Below are 16,474 nucleotides of genomic sequence, written 5' to 3' on the forward strand. Positions count from 1 at the left end.
AATCTGTCTTTGCTTCCCCTTCTCGGTACTTAGACCGGAGCCTGTTGCTGGTGGGGGCTCCCCTCAGTCGGTCTTTAAACCAGAACCTATTGCTGGTGGAGGTCGTGGGGACAAGCAAGGCCACATGAGTACTCACATAGTGCCCTCTTTCCTCTGGGGACTGACCTGTTGTGCACATCTGTTACTGAGGGGGCTGCATGAGGGAGGTCGTCCAGCACGTTAATGGGCCTATTGCTTTCACCCGCTGCACCGCGTCTTTAACCAGATCGATGCTATGCATTTTCCCCTCCTGTGCTGGGATTTGATCATTCCCATGTTTCATGACGAGCTGGGCTCGTCATGAGCGTGCGAGGAGGCTACCTCATGACGAGCCCAGCTCGTCATGAGCGTGGAAGGGGTTAATGTGCCTTCCTCATTGCACATGCCTATTGATCTTGTTTCTGCATGCTTATTGTCTGGGACTCTGTGTATGCTTACAGCCGGATTCCAGCAAACGTTGTAATTAATTAAATGGCTTAAACATATGTGGACAGGTGTGTTGAATATTTTAATTAGGCGTACATAAAGGGTTTGTATAAGCCCTGTTGTTTGTGCATTTCTACACTGTCTCAGTGTCATGAAGCAGTTTAAGGCACAGTTGTTGGAGGCATTATCCCTACAGCTAGGTGCTGGAGGCAAGTTGGGGCAGATTGCTAGGACTCTGTTTGGGATGGGGATCCACTCCAGGGAAAAGAGCAGGACAAGTATGAATCAGAAAGCTTCTTCTTCCTGGAGTGTTTCCCTATCCTAGACGGAACTATAGCAATCTACCCACAACTTTCCTCCAACACCCAGCTATAGGGGCAATGCCTCCAACAACTGTGCCTTAAACTGCCTAAAAACACTGAGACCTAGAAATGTTCTCATTCATACTTGTCCTGCTCCACTCCCTCTATAGTTAGAAAGAGGGCTAAGCAGGATGACAAATCCTTGTTGGACAAGATCAAAAAGAGTGTGCTGGAGACCATGTTCTTTATTTATTATATTATGGCACACTCACCAACTAAAGACTCAAAACACACAGGGCCCTCGGGTCTGAGGTGACGAAGTGAACGTCAAAATGATGGGAACAGACTGTCTAATGGGGGGTTTCTCTTTTAAGGACGGTCTCCATCACACACCAGAGGTGTCATGCTTCATCATGGGGAATCCTTCTCATCATGAAACCTAATCATGATGCGGGCTACAACCCCCTCATTGTGAGGGGTGAGCTCAGGGATATTTTCAAGTATGAGGGGTATTCCTGAAACCCAATGTGAGCAGTTGGGGTGATGGGAGACGTGCAGTGCTGATAAATGGGTGACTAAAACTAGCTACAAGGTTAGCCTGATGCAATTTATTCTTGCTACCCTGTGCTAGGGTTAAAAACAAATGGCGTGTAGTGCGGCTGCAGACATTAGATGCAGTCGTACTGAGTAGAGATCTACAAGTTTCAGCCTAAGACCTAGACAGTGTCGTGGCTTTCATTAGCTACTGCTGTGTAGGTGTTTAAAAAAAACTGAAATTGCTACATTAACACTGCGTCGGATTGTTAAATAGAAAATACTAAAGTAAGGAGGCTCGGGGGGATAGTCAACGAAGAACAAGACAAAGACTTCGAACTGGAAGGAGTTATCTTCAATTTACCAGGGAAAAGTGACATTTCAGGAGGGAGAAACATCTTCTATACCTGAAGCAACTCACATCAGGGGAGAAGATAATAAAGTGGCAGACAGACTAAGGAAGGTCTCCTCCTCGTCTCAAACCCTGCCCCTCCTATGTCCCAGAGGTTTGCGATATAAGGATCTGAAAGCATATGGGGGGGGTTACATGTGCTATATTCACCATCATCCCCTCAGCTGCTTAAGCGTTCCCACCTTTTCCACTCATCCCTTGTCTGTTCAAAAACGTCCAGAGGAAAACAGTGGAAATTGTGGTAGCAATCCCATTTTGTCCTGCTTGCTCTTGGCTTCCCTCACTAAAGAGCGTGTCTGTTCTTCCTGCGTCGGAGTCCTATCATTGCCCATTCCGTTCAGATCCGTGGGGTGCCTACCTCTTCAGAGATTGGCTCTGCCGGTCTGGAGATAGAGGGGACAAGGCTTCAGAGAAGAGGAGAGCATCAACATTTAGCAAAGATTATCCAAGATTCTAAGCGCCCTCCAACTCTAAAGTCCTACTCCAAACACTAGAGGAATTTTGAAGTACAGTGGACCAAATCTCTGCCTGCAGTATAAGTGGACGAATTCCTCAGTTTTTCAATTCTTACTGGGTGGTTTCCAAAAGCAATTAGCAGCTACTACGCTAAAGACCCAGTGGGCTGCAATAAACGGCCTATAGGGAACCCTGGTCCAATTCCTGCACCTCACCTGATAGACTGTGAAACATTCTTGGACAGCACTTCCATTGACGATTTCATGTGAAGGCTTTTTTGTCTATTTTGGTGCAAAATACTAATAAGAACATCTCCCCTGGACAGGCCTCACCTCCTCTGCACCCCTGGACAGGCCTCACCTCCTCTGCCCCCCTGGACAGGCCTGTCCTCCTCTGCACCCCTGGACAGGCCTCTCCTCCTCTGTCCTCTGGACAGGCCTCACCTCCTCTGCACCCCTGGACAGGCTTCACCTCCACCAGGAGAGGATTTTAATTACAGCGCTCGCCCCCTACATATGACAAAGCCGCTAACGCCCCCCTGGGAGAGCCAAGATAGACATCAGCTTTTTGTCGAGCATGAAAGGTGGGTGGAGACCTGGGGATTTGTTTTCACACCCCTCCAGCTAATGACACGGGTGGATAGTGGTGCCCAGCACAGGAGCGTGGGAGCATTTAGACTAGGGATCATGTGTGTGCAGCAGTGGTGAAAGGAGGTGCAAATACTGAAGATGCTTCTCCTTTTGACTGTCTGGCTCCTTTTCCCCTCTTGTTCTTCCTCCGTTGGGTCGGCTCCCTGGTTTGCTTTGGACTTGGCCCTCGTAACTTTTGGACTGGAACTCGTGTGCGCCCTGCCATTTTGGGACCCTCTCCTGTTGTCGCTCTTGCCCTGGGGGCATCTTGCCATGTTAAGATGGTTGCCATTGATGCCCACGACCCGGGTCTTCCATTTTGTTGATTCTTGTCCTTTCCTTTGGTCCCTTGGATTCCATCCTGTTGACCTCAGACATTTCTTACGCTGGACTGCCTTATCTCTTTCTCCCCCTCTCTCCTCTCACCAATCTCAGCCTCCAACTCTTCTCCCCCACATACCGCTCTCTACCCCTTTTTATTTTAATTTAATTTTATTTATTTTTAACTTTTATTTCTCTTTTCACTCTGTAAATATGTGATATATACTTGTCCAAGCCGAATCGCTGGTAAAATGGAATCCTGAGAAAATCTACTATATGTATATAAATGTATATAGAGATAACTCTAACCACTAGTATATGTAGTAGACCTTTGTACGCACTACCATTCCTATGTGATTCTTGGAGTTTATCCATTTGTATCTCTCGCTTGAGTTACATTACAACTTGTACATTTGCAATTTTTTCTATTTGTATCGCTTCCCTGTGTGACTTTACAACTTGTACATTTGCAATTTCTTTTCCTGTTTGTATCTTTTATGTAACTCATGTAATCCTAAGTCCTTATGTATCGCAACTGGTTCGTTTGTAAAGCGCTCTGACACCTTCGGGTAATGTTCGCACTATAGAAAATCGCATTAAATAAATAAATAAAATAAATAAATAAAGATTAAATCCCTCCATGGGTACGCTACACGTCCTGCTGTTATCCATATTGTCAACTTAGGACCATTTCGGTTACAGTTGCCTACAAACGCTAAACAGTTACGCGCACATGGCGAGAAATCAAACAAGCATTTGCAATGCAATAGGTCTCGCATTAATTAAGTTTGAGCTCTTGGCATTGCTAAATATTGCAACACCAATTGCAACAAAAGTCTATAAATTGTAGGCCAAAAAAATGGGTATTTATTTTTTTAGCAATGGTGGCATGCTGCGCTTGAGATGAATATGTTTAAAAGTAAAGTGCGCCATACTGCGATTGCTACAATAGTTATTGTGGATGCATTAAAAATTGATGTGTGCACTGATGGCTGGTGGTGTGTGTGCTTGGTGGAAGTGTACACTGCCGGCTGGTGGTGTGTGTGCCTGGTGGAAGCGTGCACTGACGGCTGGTGGTGTGTGTGCCTGGTGAAAGCGTGCACTGACGGCTGGCGGTGTGTGCCTGGTGAAAGCGTGCACTGACGGCTGGTGGTGTGTGTGTGCCTGGTAAAAGCGTGCACTGATGGGTGGTCGTGTGTGTGTGTCTGGTGAAATCGTACACAGACGGCTGGTGGTGTGTGTGTGCCTGGTGAAAGCGTGCACGGACGGCTGGTGGTGTGTGCCTGGTGGAAGCGTGCACTGACGGCTGGTGGTGTTTGCGCCCGGTGAAAGCGTGCACTGACGGCTGGTGGTGTTTGTGCCCGTTGAAAGCATGCACTGGCGACTGATGGTGTCTGTGCCTGGTGAAAGTGTGTACTGATGGTGTGGTTGTGTGTGTGTGGTTGTTGTTGTGTCTGTGTGTGGTTGTGTGTGTGTGTGGTTGTGTGTGTTGTGCTTGTGTGTGTGTGGTTGTGTTTGTGGTTGTGTGTGTTGTGTTTGTGTGTGGTTGCGTGTGTGGTTGTGTGTGGTTGTGTGTGTGTGTGTGGTTGTGTGTGTGGTTGTGTGTGTGTGTGGTTGTGTGTGTGTATGTTTATTGGATTTGTATTGCGCGCAAATACCCGAAGGTGTCTCGGCGCATAGGATTATCGAGTGGACATTCAGGACGCTGAAGGCAGTCATTGGTTGAAGAGCCAAGTTTTCAGTTGTTTCCGAAAGATAAGAAGCGTGGGGCTGGATTTGATGGAGAAAGGGAGGTTGGTCCAGAGCCTCGCGGTAGCCACTAGGAAGCGTCTGTCTCCCAAGGAAGTGGTTCTGGTACGTGGGACTGGTAAGAGACAGGTCAATGATGACCAAAGGAGTCTATTGGGGGTATAGATCGTGAATGCATTTCTCAGGAAATATGGTCCAGAGTAATGAATCGCCTTGTAGGCGATACAGAGAGCCTTGATTTTTATACGGCTTCTAACTCGTAACCAGTGGAGTTGACGTATGGCTGGCTGTGTGTGTGTGTGTGGTTGTTTGTGTGTGTGTGTGTGTGTTTGTGTGTGTGGTTGTGTGTGTGGTTTTGTGTGTGTGTGTGGTTGTGTGTGTTGTGTTTGTGTGTGTGGTTGTGTGTGCGTGGTTATGTGTGTGGTTGTGTGTGCTTGTGGTTGTGTGTGTGGTTGTGTGTGTGTGAGGCAGACAGCCACCCTGCACCAGCTGCTGAAGGCAGCTAGTCACTCTGCTTCACTGCACTGGCACAATGAGATGCCATTTGCTGAAGGCAGCCAGTCACCCTGCCTCGTTGCACTGGCACGATGAGATGCCAGCTGGTGAAGGCGGCCAGTCACCTTGCTTCTCTGCACTGGAATGACGTAGGTTCACAAATGTTATCACTTTATTCCTCCCTGGTGTCCCCTCAAGGGGACATGTCTTTCTTCCATCCCTATCCTCACCATGAGAGACTGAAAGACTGAGATGAAATGAGTGACTGGTTGAGAAAAGGACAGCCTCTGCTGAAAGGAGGGCAGAATGACGAGGGGAGAGATAGCCTGTGTAGTACAGGATGGCAGTACCACTAGATGACAGTGGCAGGAGGAGTCCACTAAGAAGCCGAGAGCTTCTGGTTAAAGGAGGAACGGAGTGACTCGGAGAGGGAGAGACAGCCCATGGGGAGGGCAATTAGGAGACTGAAGGGGTGAAGTGAATGGAGGAGACCGGTAAGAAGCAGTGACTCTAGTGAAGGAAGAGACAGGGTGACCAGGAGAGCGCAGAGACAGCCTGGAGTGGTGGTGGGGAGTGCCACAAGGATAGACTGAAAGGCTGAGATGAAATAAGTGACCGAGTTAGAAACAGAGAGCCTCTGGTGAAAGGAGGGGCAGAGTTACAAGGAGACGGGAGAGACAGCTGCGAATAACCGGTGGGCAGCATCCCCAAAGGCCACGCCCCAGCTTCCGAGCCACAGATCATAGATCTATTGCATTGACATTGTGAACCCCCCGCCTTAGCAGCTAGAGCGGGGTGGGGCTCTATATGTACCTCTTCTGTCTGCAACTTGGCAGATAAACGGGAAACATTAACGCAATAAAGAATAAAAAAGATGGGCTAGTAGTAGAAAAGGGGAAAAAGGATGGATGGATGAGCTGATGAAAGAATGGGTTGATAAAAGGATATATGGATGAGTGGGTGCATGAAATCATGGATACATTTGTGAGGATGGGTGTATGAGAGGGTGAAAAGATGGATGGAGAGATGAATTGGTGAAAGGATGAACACTGACTGGGTGAAAGACGAATGGGTGGCTAGAGGGATGCATTTGTGGGTGGGTGAAAGATGGATGGTTGGGTGGATAGAATAATGAATGAGTGAGAGGATGGTTGAATAAGTGGGTGAAAGGATGGATAAATGGATGAGAGGATGGTGATATGAGTGGGTAAGAGGGTGGTTAGATGTGTGGGTGAGAGATGCTTTGCCCTGGATGGCCTGAGCACGCTGTTGGCTTGTTGCAGGAAAGTGGTATTCTGTAATCAGACATTCCAGCGATAAGGAAGCCCGACTCTCCTATGACAACTGGCTGAGAGATGCGTTTCACACCTTTTCTTTAAAAATAGTAAAAACGCAGAGGAACAGAAATGGTGACAGGAATGATTTGCTTTCAGTTTGACTGCGACTTGGTATGAAGGCAGGAGGCAATGAATACTTGGGTTCCGCATCAGTGCTAAAACTCTGGCCCGGCTTCTGGTGGGGAAGGCAGGAAAGTGGCACGTGCTGCGTGGGCAATGTTGGGGTGTGGGGGGCAGATCAGAAAATCCTATTTTAAAGCTGCTGCTCCAGATAGTACAGCGCAGCGCGGGGTTGTCAGCTGTAAGTAAAAAAACACAGAGGAACAGAAATGGTTACAGGAATTATTTGCTTTCAGTTTGGCTGCAACTTGGTATGAAGGCAGGAGGCAATGAATGCTCGGGTTCCGCATCAGTGCTAAAACTCTGGCCCAGCTTCTGGTGGGGAAGGCAGGAAAGTGGCACGCGCTGCGTGGGCACTGCTTGGGGGTGGGGGGAGGGCAGATCAGAAAATCCTATTTTAAAGCCGCTGCTCCAGATAGTACAGCGCAGTGCGGGGTTGTCAGCTGTAAGTAAGACGCGCCTTTGTTTATCACAAACAGTAAATATGTTGGCGCAACACTTCTAACGCGGCACCAGATGCAGCTCACGTCTGTAAAACAAAAAATAAGCAAACGGACGGAGGATCATAAAACACCCGCCCCCCCCCCACTCCACTTCAAAAGCAAACCCAAGGAATTATTCTGGTCGAGCAAGGGGAGCCCCATAACACTTATCTCAAGGAAGCACATTCTTCAAACGCTCGCAAAACAAGTGCACTTTTATCAGAAACTAAAGGTGTTTTGTAAAATAAAAAAAGAGGGCCTCTGAATAATCTGGGCTACCTTGATGTACGATGTAAAACTCCAATTAGTGACCATTTCTGAAAGAAGTAAGGCTTGCATGTCTTTGGTGCGTTTGTGTGGGTGTTTGGTAGGAATGACAAGAGGTAAAAAAATTTGGTTAGCATTTCAGAGTAAAATAGCACCCGAGAAGAAAAGAAAGCTCGAGGAAGTGAACAATGAAAGCAATTAAGTGAACTAGAAATTAATGTAACTGATGGGGTTAATGTTCAACCGAGATCCGAAATATTCTCCCTAGACAGGAAATGGCAGTCATGGGAACTGAAGTGAGGCCCGTGCTGATGTTGTACAAAGAACATGGCGGCGTTTGGAAATCCTTTGGAAGGCAAATGGTGATCACTTTTGCGGCCGCTTTGATGTTCTCAGTGGCCGCACGGCTGACTGAGAACATCAAAGCGGCCGCAAAAGTGATCACGCAGGCTGACAAATGGTGCGCGCGCCGGGCGCACATGCACTGTACCCGATCCGCCTGCAGCCTTTGGGAGCACTTTCAGAAGCACCACAGAGTTCACGCCACACGTGTAAACCTTGCTTTACACCGGAACGAGGAATTCTTCAGCATCAGCGGTGCTTTTATTCCATGCAGTGGCAGCCGCAGAGTGGTGAATAACGGCGCCGCGGCAGCGACGTAAGGAGCGCACCGGGAAGGAGGCTGCTGCTGTCCCATGTTCCTGTGGGGTCATAGACCTGGCAGGCCCAACTTAACCTGGTACGGCATCACCCCCACGGCTGCCCATCTTCGCAAGAGTGATGCAAAATGGTGGTGCTGATCGGAGAGACAAGATTACCCTGGTTGAGTTAAAGAAGACATCCAAAGTACGTTGTGGCACCCGGGTCCAGCGCCTTTGAGATTCGATGCATGAGGTGAGGCCTGTCTGATCGGTGCATCGGTGAGGAATGACAAGGCCGCATTGCTACGGACCGCGCCCGCCATCTGCACTCCGATACTGGCGGTAAGAGGGGAAACGACTGGCACCGCCGGGGATCCCTGTGAAGCCTGGTTATGACTGCACGGCCCGGGGACAAAGACAAAAGATTCTGCTCGGGGGAGTCCAGCTGCGGCATGCCTGACTTTAAAATGGCGACCACCGCTGACTCTCACTCAGACTTGCAAGCATTGCGAGAGAGGAGCACCATGTTATAACATGCAAAGGCGCTTATTATTAGGTCATTATTCCTAAAAAAGGGACTCTTGAGAAATACTGGTCATGCCTATGCTGCTGAGCTAATGAAGGGAGTGCAGGTTGGCATACTCCCTCTGTGGCTGCAGTCAGGGCAGTTCTGACTTCCACAGGTCTCGGTCACTCGATTGAGGACTGACGAGAGAGACTCGTCTCTGAGATGCACTGGTGCGATCGTGGCTCCAATCGGCCGGCTGAAGCAGTCACATACTTACAGTTGCCAGCGCCCAATCACCCCGCCCAAGTCAAAAAGGAAGATCATCCTGGAGTGATTCTAAAGTCATCTAAAGCCATTGGATTAGTGGAACACAGCTCTGGAACAATGCACCCCAGAAAGGACCGGGCCAGGACAGGAGCACCTGGTGTCAGGGAAGAGCTTGTGCGTGCCCCCTGGTGCCTTACTTATGATTAGAACAGAAAGAGGAATGCACCTTCAATCCTTTGATGGCCATCTTGGATTGGTGCTTCCCCTTCCTCTTTTAGAAACTGATGAGGTACGCACTTATGATTCAATGCTGCTTCTCCCCTGTATCTTTCTACCTATTTCTAGCCTTATCCGGTATCTACCTTTGGTCCTGTTCTGACCTCGCTCCTATTGGTTTTATTCTCACATACTCCCGGAATTTGCGCACCCCCTCATATTCTACCTCTTTGCGCTGCCTTCACTAATCTAGTGGCCACCCTTTTTCTGGCCACCACACCACGTCTTCACCCCATCTCCTCATCATGGCTTCCAGTCAAATGAAGTCTGGAATCAACTGCTTCAAAGTAATCTATCCCCCTCATATGTCCAAAGCAGTAGCTAAACGGTTCAAACATAACATCATTGAACAATTTCCAGATTCCCTCTTTGTTGACCAATTCCATAATGGGCGCCTAGGGAAGATTAAAAATGACTTCCTTTTCTTCACTAATGAAATCCCTTCCTGGTCCTCCAGCTTCTCCGATTCCCTCAAGGTATCCTCCTCCTCCTCTTTCCCGCATGGGAAGCGGTGAAAAGTTCTCCCTCCGCTCGCTTTAATGGCTTTCTCACCATTACACTTTATAACAATGGCACTGTCTTGATCCAAGCTTCTGACTCCTGTCTCTCTCTCTTTGACCACTACTTCCACTCCCTTCGTCCCACCCCTGCGACTACTATCTCTCTAGATTCTTCCTCTTCTTCTTCCTCTAACTTGTCTTCTTTCTCCCTATCTCCCCCCTTGACCCCCACTCATTCCTTCAGACCGCTCTCCCGAGAGTCACAGGTTGACCCTTTCCCCCCCTTTTCTCGGTCCCTCCCCTCCCATTCTACCACCTTCCCAACTGGACCTCCCCCTTACCTCATCTGCTTTACACCCCACTTCACCCCTACATCCTGCATCTCCCCACTATTCCACTGCCTTCTCTCACCCCCTAACTCCCCTATTCCTTCCCATTTCCCCCCTTTTGAATCCACCTTTCTTACAATCTGAACTACCGATCAACTCGCCTTACCCTCCCCCCTCCCTCCACTCTGCTCCTCACCCCTCTCCTCTCTTCCCCTTTCCTCGTACCCTCAATTCTGTTCTCACGTCCCCCATCTCTCTACAACCTTTTCTCCCACCTCCCATGCCTCACATCCCTGCTTCCCCCATTGGTAATCCCATCATCTTCCTTCCCACTGATCTCACCCCCCCCTTCTCTCCTTTTCTTACATTCCCCCCTATGCTTCACAACCCTGTTTCCCCTCTTGGTAATTCCTCCCTCTTCCCTTCCTTTGACACTGCTCAGCCCCTCACTCCTGCCACAACTTTTATTTTGCTCAACCCCCCCCCCCCCCTCCCCCCACTCTGCCTGGTGCCTTTACCCCTACATTTACCTTTCATTACCCTTGGTACCTGGCCTGCACCCTCTCTCTTCTCCCCACTTGTGTGGCCTCCCTTTCACCTCCCTCCCTCCTCTCCCTGCTCAACCCCTTCTCCTCTCACCTCACCGTATCCATGGCCTTCCCATTACCCCCCTCCCTCCCCCCCTCCTCCTCCTCCAGCCATCCATTTCTACTTCTCAACTTTCTCCTCCTAGGTATGATCTCTATTCTTCACCTCTGCTCAACACCAGTAAAAAATATCTCAGTAACTCCATTTCACTCCTTTCTACCACCTTCTTTCCCTCCCTCAGACCCTTTCATCACATATCTCCCCACAGCCCACTGCCCTTCTTTGCATACTTCACTTCCTCCCCCACTGTCGACCCCCGCACCCCAACACTCTCCCCGGTCCCCCACTTCTTCCTGTCCTCCTTCGCCTAGTCCACTCTCTCCCTTAACCATTGAGCCACCCTTCACTTCGTGCTCAGCACACCTCTCTCTGGAAACTAAACTTGATTCCCTCATCTCGTCCATTTCCCTGCTTGAAGCGTCCATTTCACTCCTATGTGCTAAGATATCCCCATCCCTGAACAACCTCCCGAGGAATTCCTTGCTCCCGCGCCCCAATAGAGCCAACCACAATCTATCCTCCACAGACATTACCAACCTATTGGCTACCTACAAGACCATCAATGTCATTTCCCCAACACTCGCCTCTCCTAACAACTCTACTCAATTTGCCATTCAGACCATCTCTTCCGTCAAACTTACCAGCCTCCCCCTCAAGGGGCACCCTCATTCAAGAATCTAATCCCTATCCCCCTCATCAGTCCAGACACTCACATTACCAAAACAGTTGCGTCAGAGCTACACTGTATGCTCCATAACTGCAGATCTGCAACCAAACACAAACTGGAAATCTCCGACAACATCACTCACCACAATTTCGACATGCTCTTTCCCACTACCCTCTTTCGCACCTTTGAATGCCTCTCCCTAGAATTCCATGTTCATCATGGCACACCCTTCAGGTTCCATACCATCTAACACCCGCCTGGAAACTGCTCTTCCTTCATGGAGGAATTCATTGACTTCATTAGTGACCAATATTCACAGAGCGACAAGCAGATCTTCCTAGGTGATTTCAATCTCCTCTGGGGCTCTTTGGAAGACTCGGCTGCCAACAAGCTTGCAACCTTTCTTTCCGCTAACAATCTTGCACAACACTGCTCGGAAATTACACATGCCAAGGGCTCAATTCTGGACCTTGTGATTCCCAAATCAGACCAGATTACCACTGCTTCATCCATCCATGTGGACTGGTCTGACCATTTCATCATTCCCTTCTGTTTTCACCCCTCTCACATTTTAACTCTCGGCCAACCCAAAAGAGCCTCTACGTGGTTCCGCAACATAAAAATCATTGATCTTGAGACTCTATGTGATTCTGCTATGCAGTCTCTTCCTAGTCTAGACCCCAATACGGATGTCAACGATCTCACTCCCCTTTGCCTCTCAATCCTCGCAGTAGAAATCGACAAGATTGCTCCACTCCAAAGCAAAAGGAAAAGACCCACCCTATCAGCTCCTTGGTTCAACAAAGCTCTCTATGACGAAAGGAAAAACCTTAGAATCTTAGAGAAGCACTGGAGACAATCTCCATCCACCCCCCAACCTCTCTCTTTTACGTTCAGCTAGATCCATATACCACAAACACATCTTCCAGGAAGAGACATCACACTTCAGATCCCTCCTCTATTCAGCTAAAAACAGACCCAAAAAACTTTTCGACCTCATCAAAAACCCAAATTGTTCTCCCCAAACCATCAAGCCTGAGGATGCATCAAAGAAAGCAACTGAGTTCGCTATATTCTTCGATCAAAAGGTAAAATCTCTGGTGGAACAGGTCACCCACCCCACCCCCATTGAGGAGCGAAAATCCTTAGTCACTTGGCAGAACTTTGCCGCCATCTCAGAGGTTGATCTCCTCAAATGCATCCGCGAAACCAAACCTTCCAACCATTCCTCTGACCCCATTCCCAGTGGCATCGCCATTGATTTCTACACTAACACTCTCTCCTACTGGACCAGGCTAGTCAATCTCTTCCTCAGTCAAGGATCCCTCCCAAGTGTCCTCAAAACAGGACATGTTACCCCCTTCTAAAAAAACCTCTGCAGATGCAAATGACCTCATTAACTTCCGCCCCATTACCAATCTCCCTTTTCTTTCAAAGATCACAGATAAATGTGTTGCAAAACAACTGTCCCAACACATTATGGACAATAATCTCCTCGACATGTTCCAGTCGGGCTTTATTCAAAACTGCAGCACTGAAACAACCCTGCTGCAAGTGATCGATGATGCGCTGCATATTCTCGATTCAGGGGAATCGTGCCTTCTGATTCTTCTTGACCTCTCTGCAGCTTTTGACACTGTTATTCACAACAGCCTCCTTAACATTCAACAGAGAATGGGCGTGGAAGGCACTGTACTCAAATGGTTTGCCTGTTTCCTCACAGACAGATCCCAAATTATCAAGATTGCAAATAGTCTCTCGTCTCCATTGGTGGTTGGTCAAGGCGTCCCTCAAGGTTCTATCCTTGCTCCCACTCTGTTCAATCTCTATCTGGAACCATAAGGGAACCTTCTAAGCAAATCTAGAATCCTCTACCATCTCTATGCGGATGATACCCAAATCTACCTCGAGGTGTCTTCCCCTCATGATCTCTCACTACTCAGCTCTACTCTCAACACTACTCACAACTGGATGCTAGTTCACCAACTCATTCTCAATCCCTCCAAAACGGAATTCCTCCTCATATCTAGCTCTCTCTCTCCGCCTCCTGTTCAAGCCTGGATGGATCAATCAAATCTACTCAACAGTAAACCCATCATTGTGGATTGAGCTAAATCCTTAGGTGTCATAGTTGACAAAAGACTCTACCTAATCTCACACATCAACTCCATGGCCAAGAGCACACGTTATCAACTGCAACTTTTATGGGGGATTCATCGGTTCTTCCCGGAGAATGACCTAAAAAACTTGGTCCAATCGCTAGTTCTCTCTAGACTTGACTATTGTAATTCTCTTCTGACTGGCCTTCCCAAATCTCACCTCTCCCCGCTCAAATCCGTCCTCCATTCAGCAGCTCGCTTCATTTCAGGGTCCAAACGAAGTGACCACATCACTCCTATCCTGTCTTCTCTCCGATGGCTTCCCATCGAGGCTAGAGCTATCTACAAAACAGCGTGCATCACCCACAAAGCTTTGCACTCTTCCTCCCCTCGCTATCTGGCGAATAAACTCAAACTGGCTGGAGGCTCAAGACCTTCTCGGAATGCGGAAAAGTTCCTTCTTGAACCCCCCTCCTTCAAAAGAGAAAAACTGTTGGCACAATCGTTCTCAGGTAATGCGGTGAGAACCTGGAACTCGCTTCCTCCTTCGCTCTGTGCCATCACCTCCATCCAGATCTTCAAAGCGGACCTCAAATCTCTTTTATTCCAAAGACACTTTCAAAACTAATTCACTCCTTCTCAGACCCTGCCAGGAAGTTCTTTAGTCATTGTAAATTTGTCACATATGTTTATATTTTTGCTTATACAGTCTGTTCATGCTATTTTTGTTTGCTCTATTCCTGCAACAGTTCTCTCATGTAACGTAACTGGTTCTATTGTACAGTGCTAAGTCCGCGCTTTATAAAAATGCATTAAATAAATAAATTAATAAAACTTATTATCTCGCAGGGCATCGCTTACGGGATAGCTAGGCGAGACCTAAAAATCTCGCTTACCCTCTAACGCAGTTTCGTTTTTCACGTCCATGGATTGAAACGAGCAATACTTAATAGTGTCTCAAAAGAAGGTCCCGTCCCTTCATAACGTAAACACCTCCTTCCTGCCTCTAAAAACATTAGACATAAATAAATGTCAACCTAGTGGAAAGGGCCAACGGGTCCCGCGTATGCATGCAGGCAAACATATAGACATAACGGCAAAAGCTCCTGTGTAGGTCTGTAAAGGAAACGCGAACCACGTCTCCCTCACTAACAGCAGTGCTACTGTTTGCGCGAGGGGGGTACTTCCGGGACAGATGGATTTTTATATCCGGGGCGAATTGTACTTTCTAACCAATCGTTGTCTTTGACGGGGAGACACTACCCTCGTTAATCTGCCAGTGCAGCGAACATTATTTCCTTGCTTGTATTGAAGTTTATTAGAATTTAATTTACAGGAAAGCCGAGCCGAGGAAGGTAAGGCTGGCGTTAGGGAATTTGTGTGGTATATAAGGTTCTGGTATTTCTTATGTGTGTTTTAGCATTAGCATTGCTTAGGTTTTAGAAATTGATAGCGTAGAACTGCTTAAAAGAATGTGCATTCTAGAATGTAAGCTTTGGCAGTCACTTGACGGGATGTTAAGCAGGGAAACAGTCGTGGATCCTGTATCGGAATAAATCTCTACTGGAACTACTTGGCGTGAGCTCTTTATTTGGTACTCCTAATCCTCAACAATTCTGATGCCTGATTTGGAAGAATTGACAAAGTTAGTATTTTTACTCTAATAATTCAACGTTTCTTTTTTGTGATGGTACCATAAAGCCATATCAACGAGAGCACATTTATTGATGACGTGCAACAAAGATTAACTTTAACGGGTAGTTTGTTTTAAAACGAGTTTAGTTACTCCGTTTCTTGTTGTAGATACATCTTCACAATATTTTTACCGGTCCGTAGGCCAGTGTGATTGTAGTCACGCCAGCTGGTAGCCGGTCACGTCATTAGGGGCGGGCGAGCCAGCAGATTTATTTATTTATGCAATTTTATATAGCGCCAGGGCTTTAAGTGGGATGAAAAAACTGGACGGTCTCTCAAAGGGGCGTGGCCAATGTAATTACCGGCGTGGCTTAAAAAAATTTTAGGCTAAAAATCTGTTTAGCATAGTGCTGCCCGACTTGTATTTTGCGGTTTCTGTAATATTGCTTCCAGATATATGATACAACAAGTAACACACCTACAACAAGTCAGGACTATTGGCTTTGTCAATGGTTGTTAGTCGCATAAGATAAATAAGCAGCAACTATAGCCTGTATATAATATTGAAAAAGTTTTCACTTAAATCCCTGGTGACACCACGACAACGTTGCTGCTCCTGAGTTTCAAAAAGAGAAGGGAAATCCAGAGAGAAAATGACTCTTTAATGGTTTTCCCTTCCCCCTACAACGCTCACCTGGCATGACGTCATGCCGTAACTTCTCCACTAGTGAAAAGGAAGCAGTGCGAGCACCAACACATCGATGTGCATGCGGACATCCGGAAGAAAACAGACTGGCTGTGCCAGGGCACAAAGCAGAGCCCAAAAAGAGACCCGTTTCGAACCCCCTTTAAAAAACTGCCGGTGCTCAGCACCGGTGAGACCTGGCCCACTTAAAGCCCTGTATAGCACAGACTTTACCCAAAGGTGTCGGAGCGCTTTACAATTGAACCAAGTACTTTACATGACATTTACAAACTTACACATTATAGATACAAACGTCATAGTTGAAAAAGTAAAATAAAATAAGAGTTGGCAATCACAGCAAAAAAAAAAACGGGATTTGGCTAGTATAGGCATATAAAACATATTTACAGCATTGTAAGAACTTAGAACATCAAGGGAATGTCAAGCGGCCTTGAGGGACATGAAAAGGGATGTATTAATTCTGGAAGACTCTTTGGAAGAGAAAAGATTTGAGGTCTGTATTGAAAGTCCGGGTAGAATTGGTTGTACGGAGAAATGGAGGAAGCAAGTTCCAGATTCTAACTGCATTGCCTGAGAAGGAATGAGCCATCGATCTTTCTCTTTTGAAGGTAGGGGCTCAAACAGTAAGT

At 47.5% G+C, this 16,474-nt stretch overlaps 1 protein-coding gene across 5 annotated transcripts in view; it reads left to right on the forward strand.

The window, feature by feature from the left end:
- Positions 1 to 14,725: 14,725 nt before the first annotated feature.
- Positions 14,726 to 16,474, forward strand: part of ANKRD16 (ankyrin repeat domain 16) — a 415,867-nt gene continuing 414,118 nt past the window's right edge. For 4 of the 5 annotated variants that reach the window (XR_013607335.1, XR_013607341.1, XM_078677289.1 and 1 more), the window contains exon 1: positions 14,726 to 14,859. The gene's annotated coding sequence lies outside the window, so the exon portion shown is untranslated. Of the gene's footprint in view, positions 14,860 to 15,013; positions 15,150 to 16,474 lie in introns of those variants that run through there. The other variant, XM_078677294.1, reaches the window with a different exon arrangement.

This window comes from Lissotriton helveticus, chromosome 1_1 (assembly GCF_964261635.1).
Source record: "Lissotriton helveticus chromosome 1_1, aLisHel1.1, whole genome shotgun sequence".
NCBI classification, from domain to species: Eukaryota; Metazoa; Chordata; class Amphibia; order Caudata; family Salamandridae; genus Lissotriton; species Lissotriton helveticus.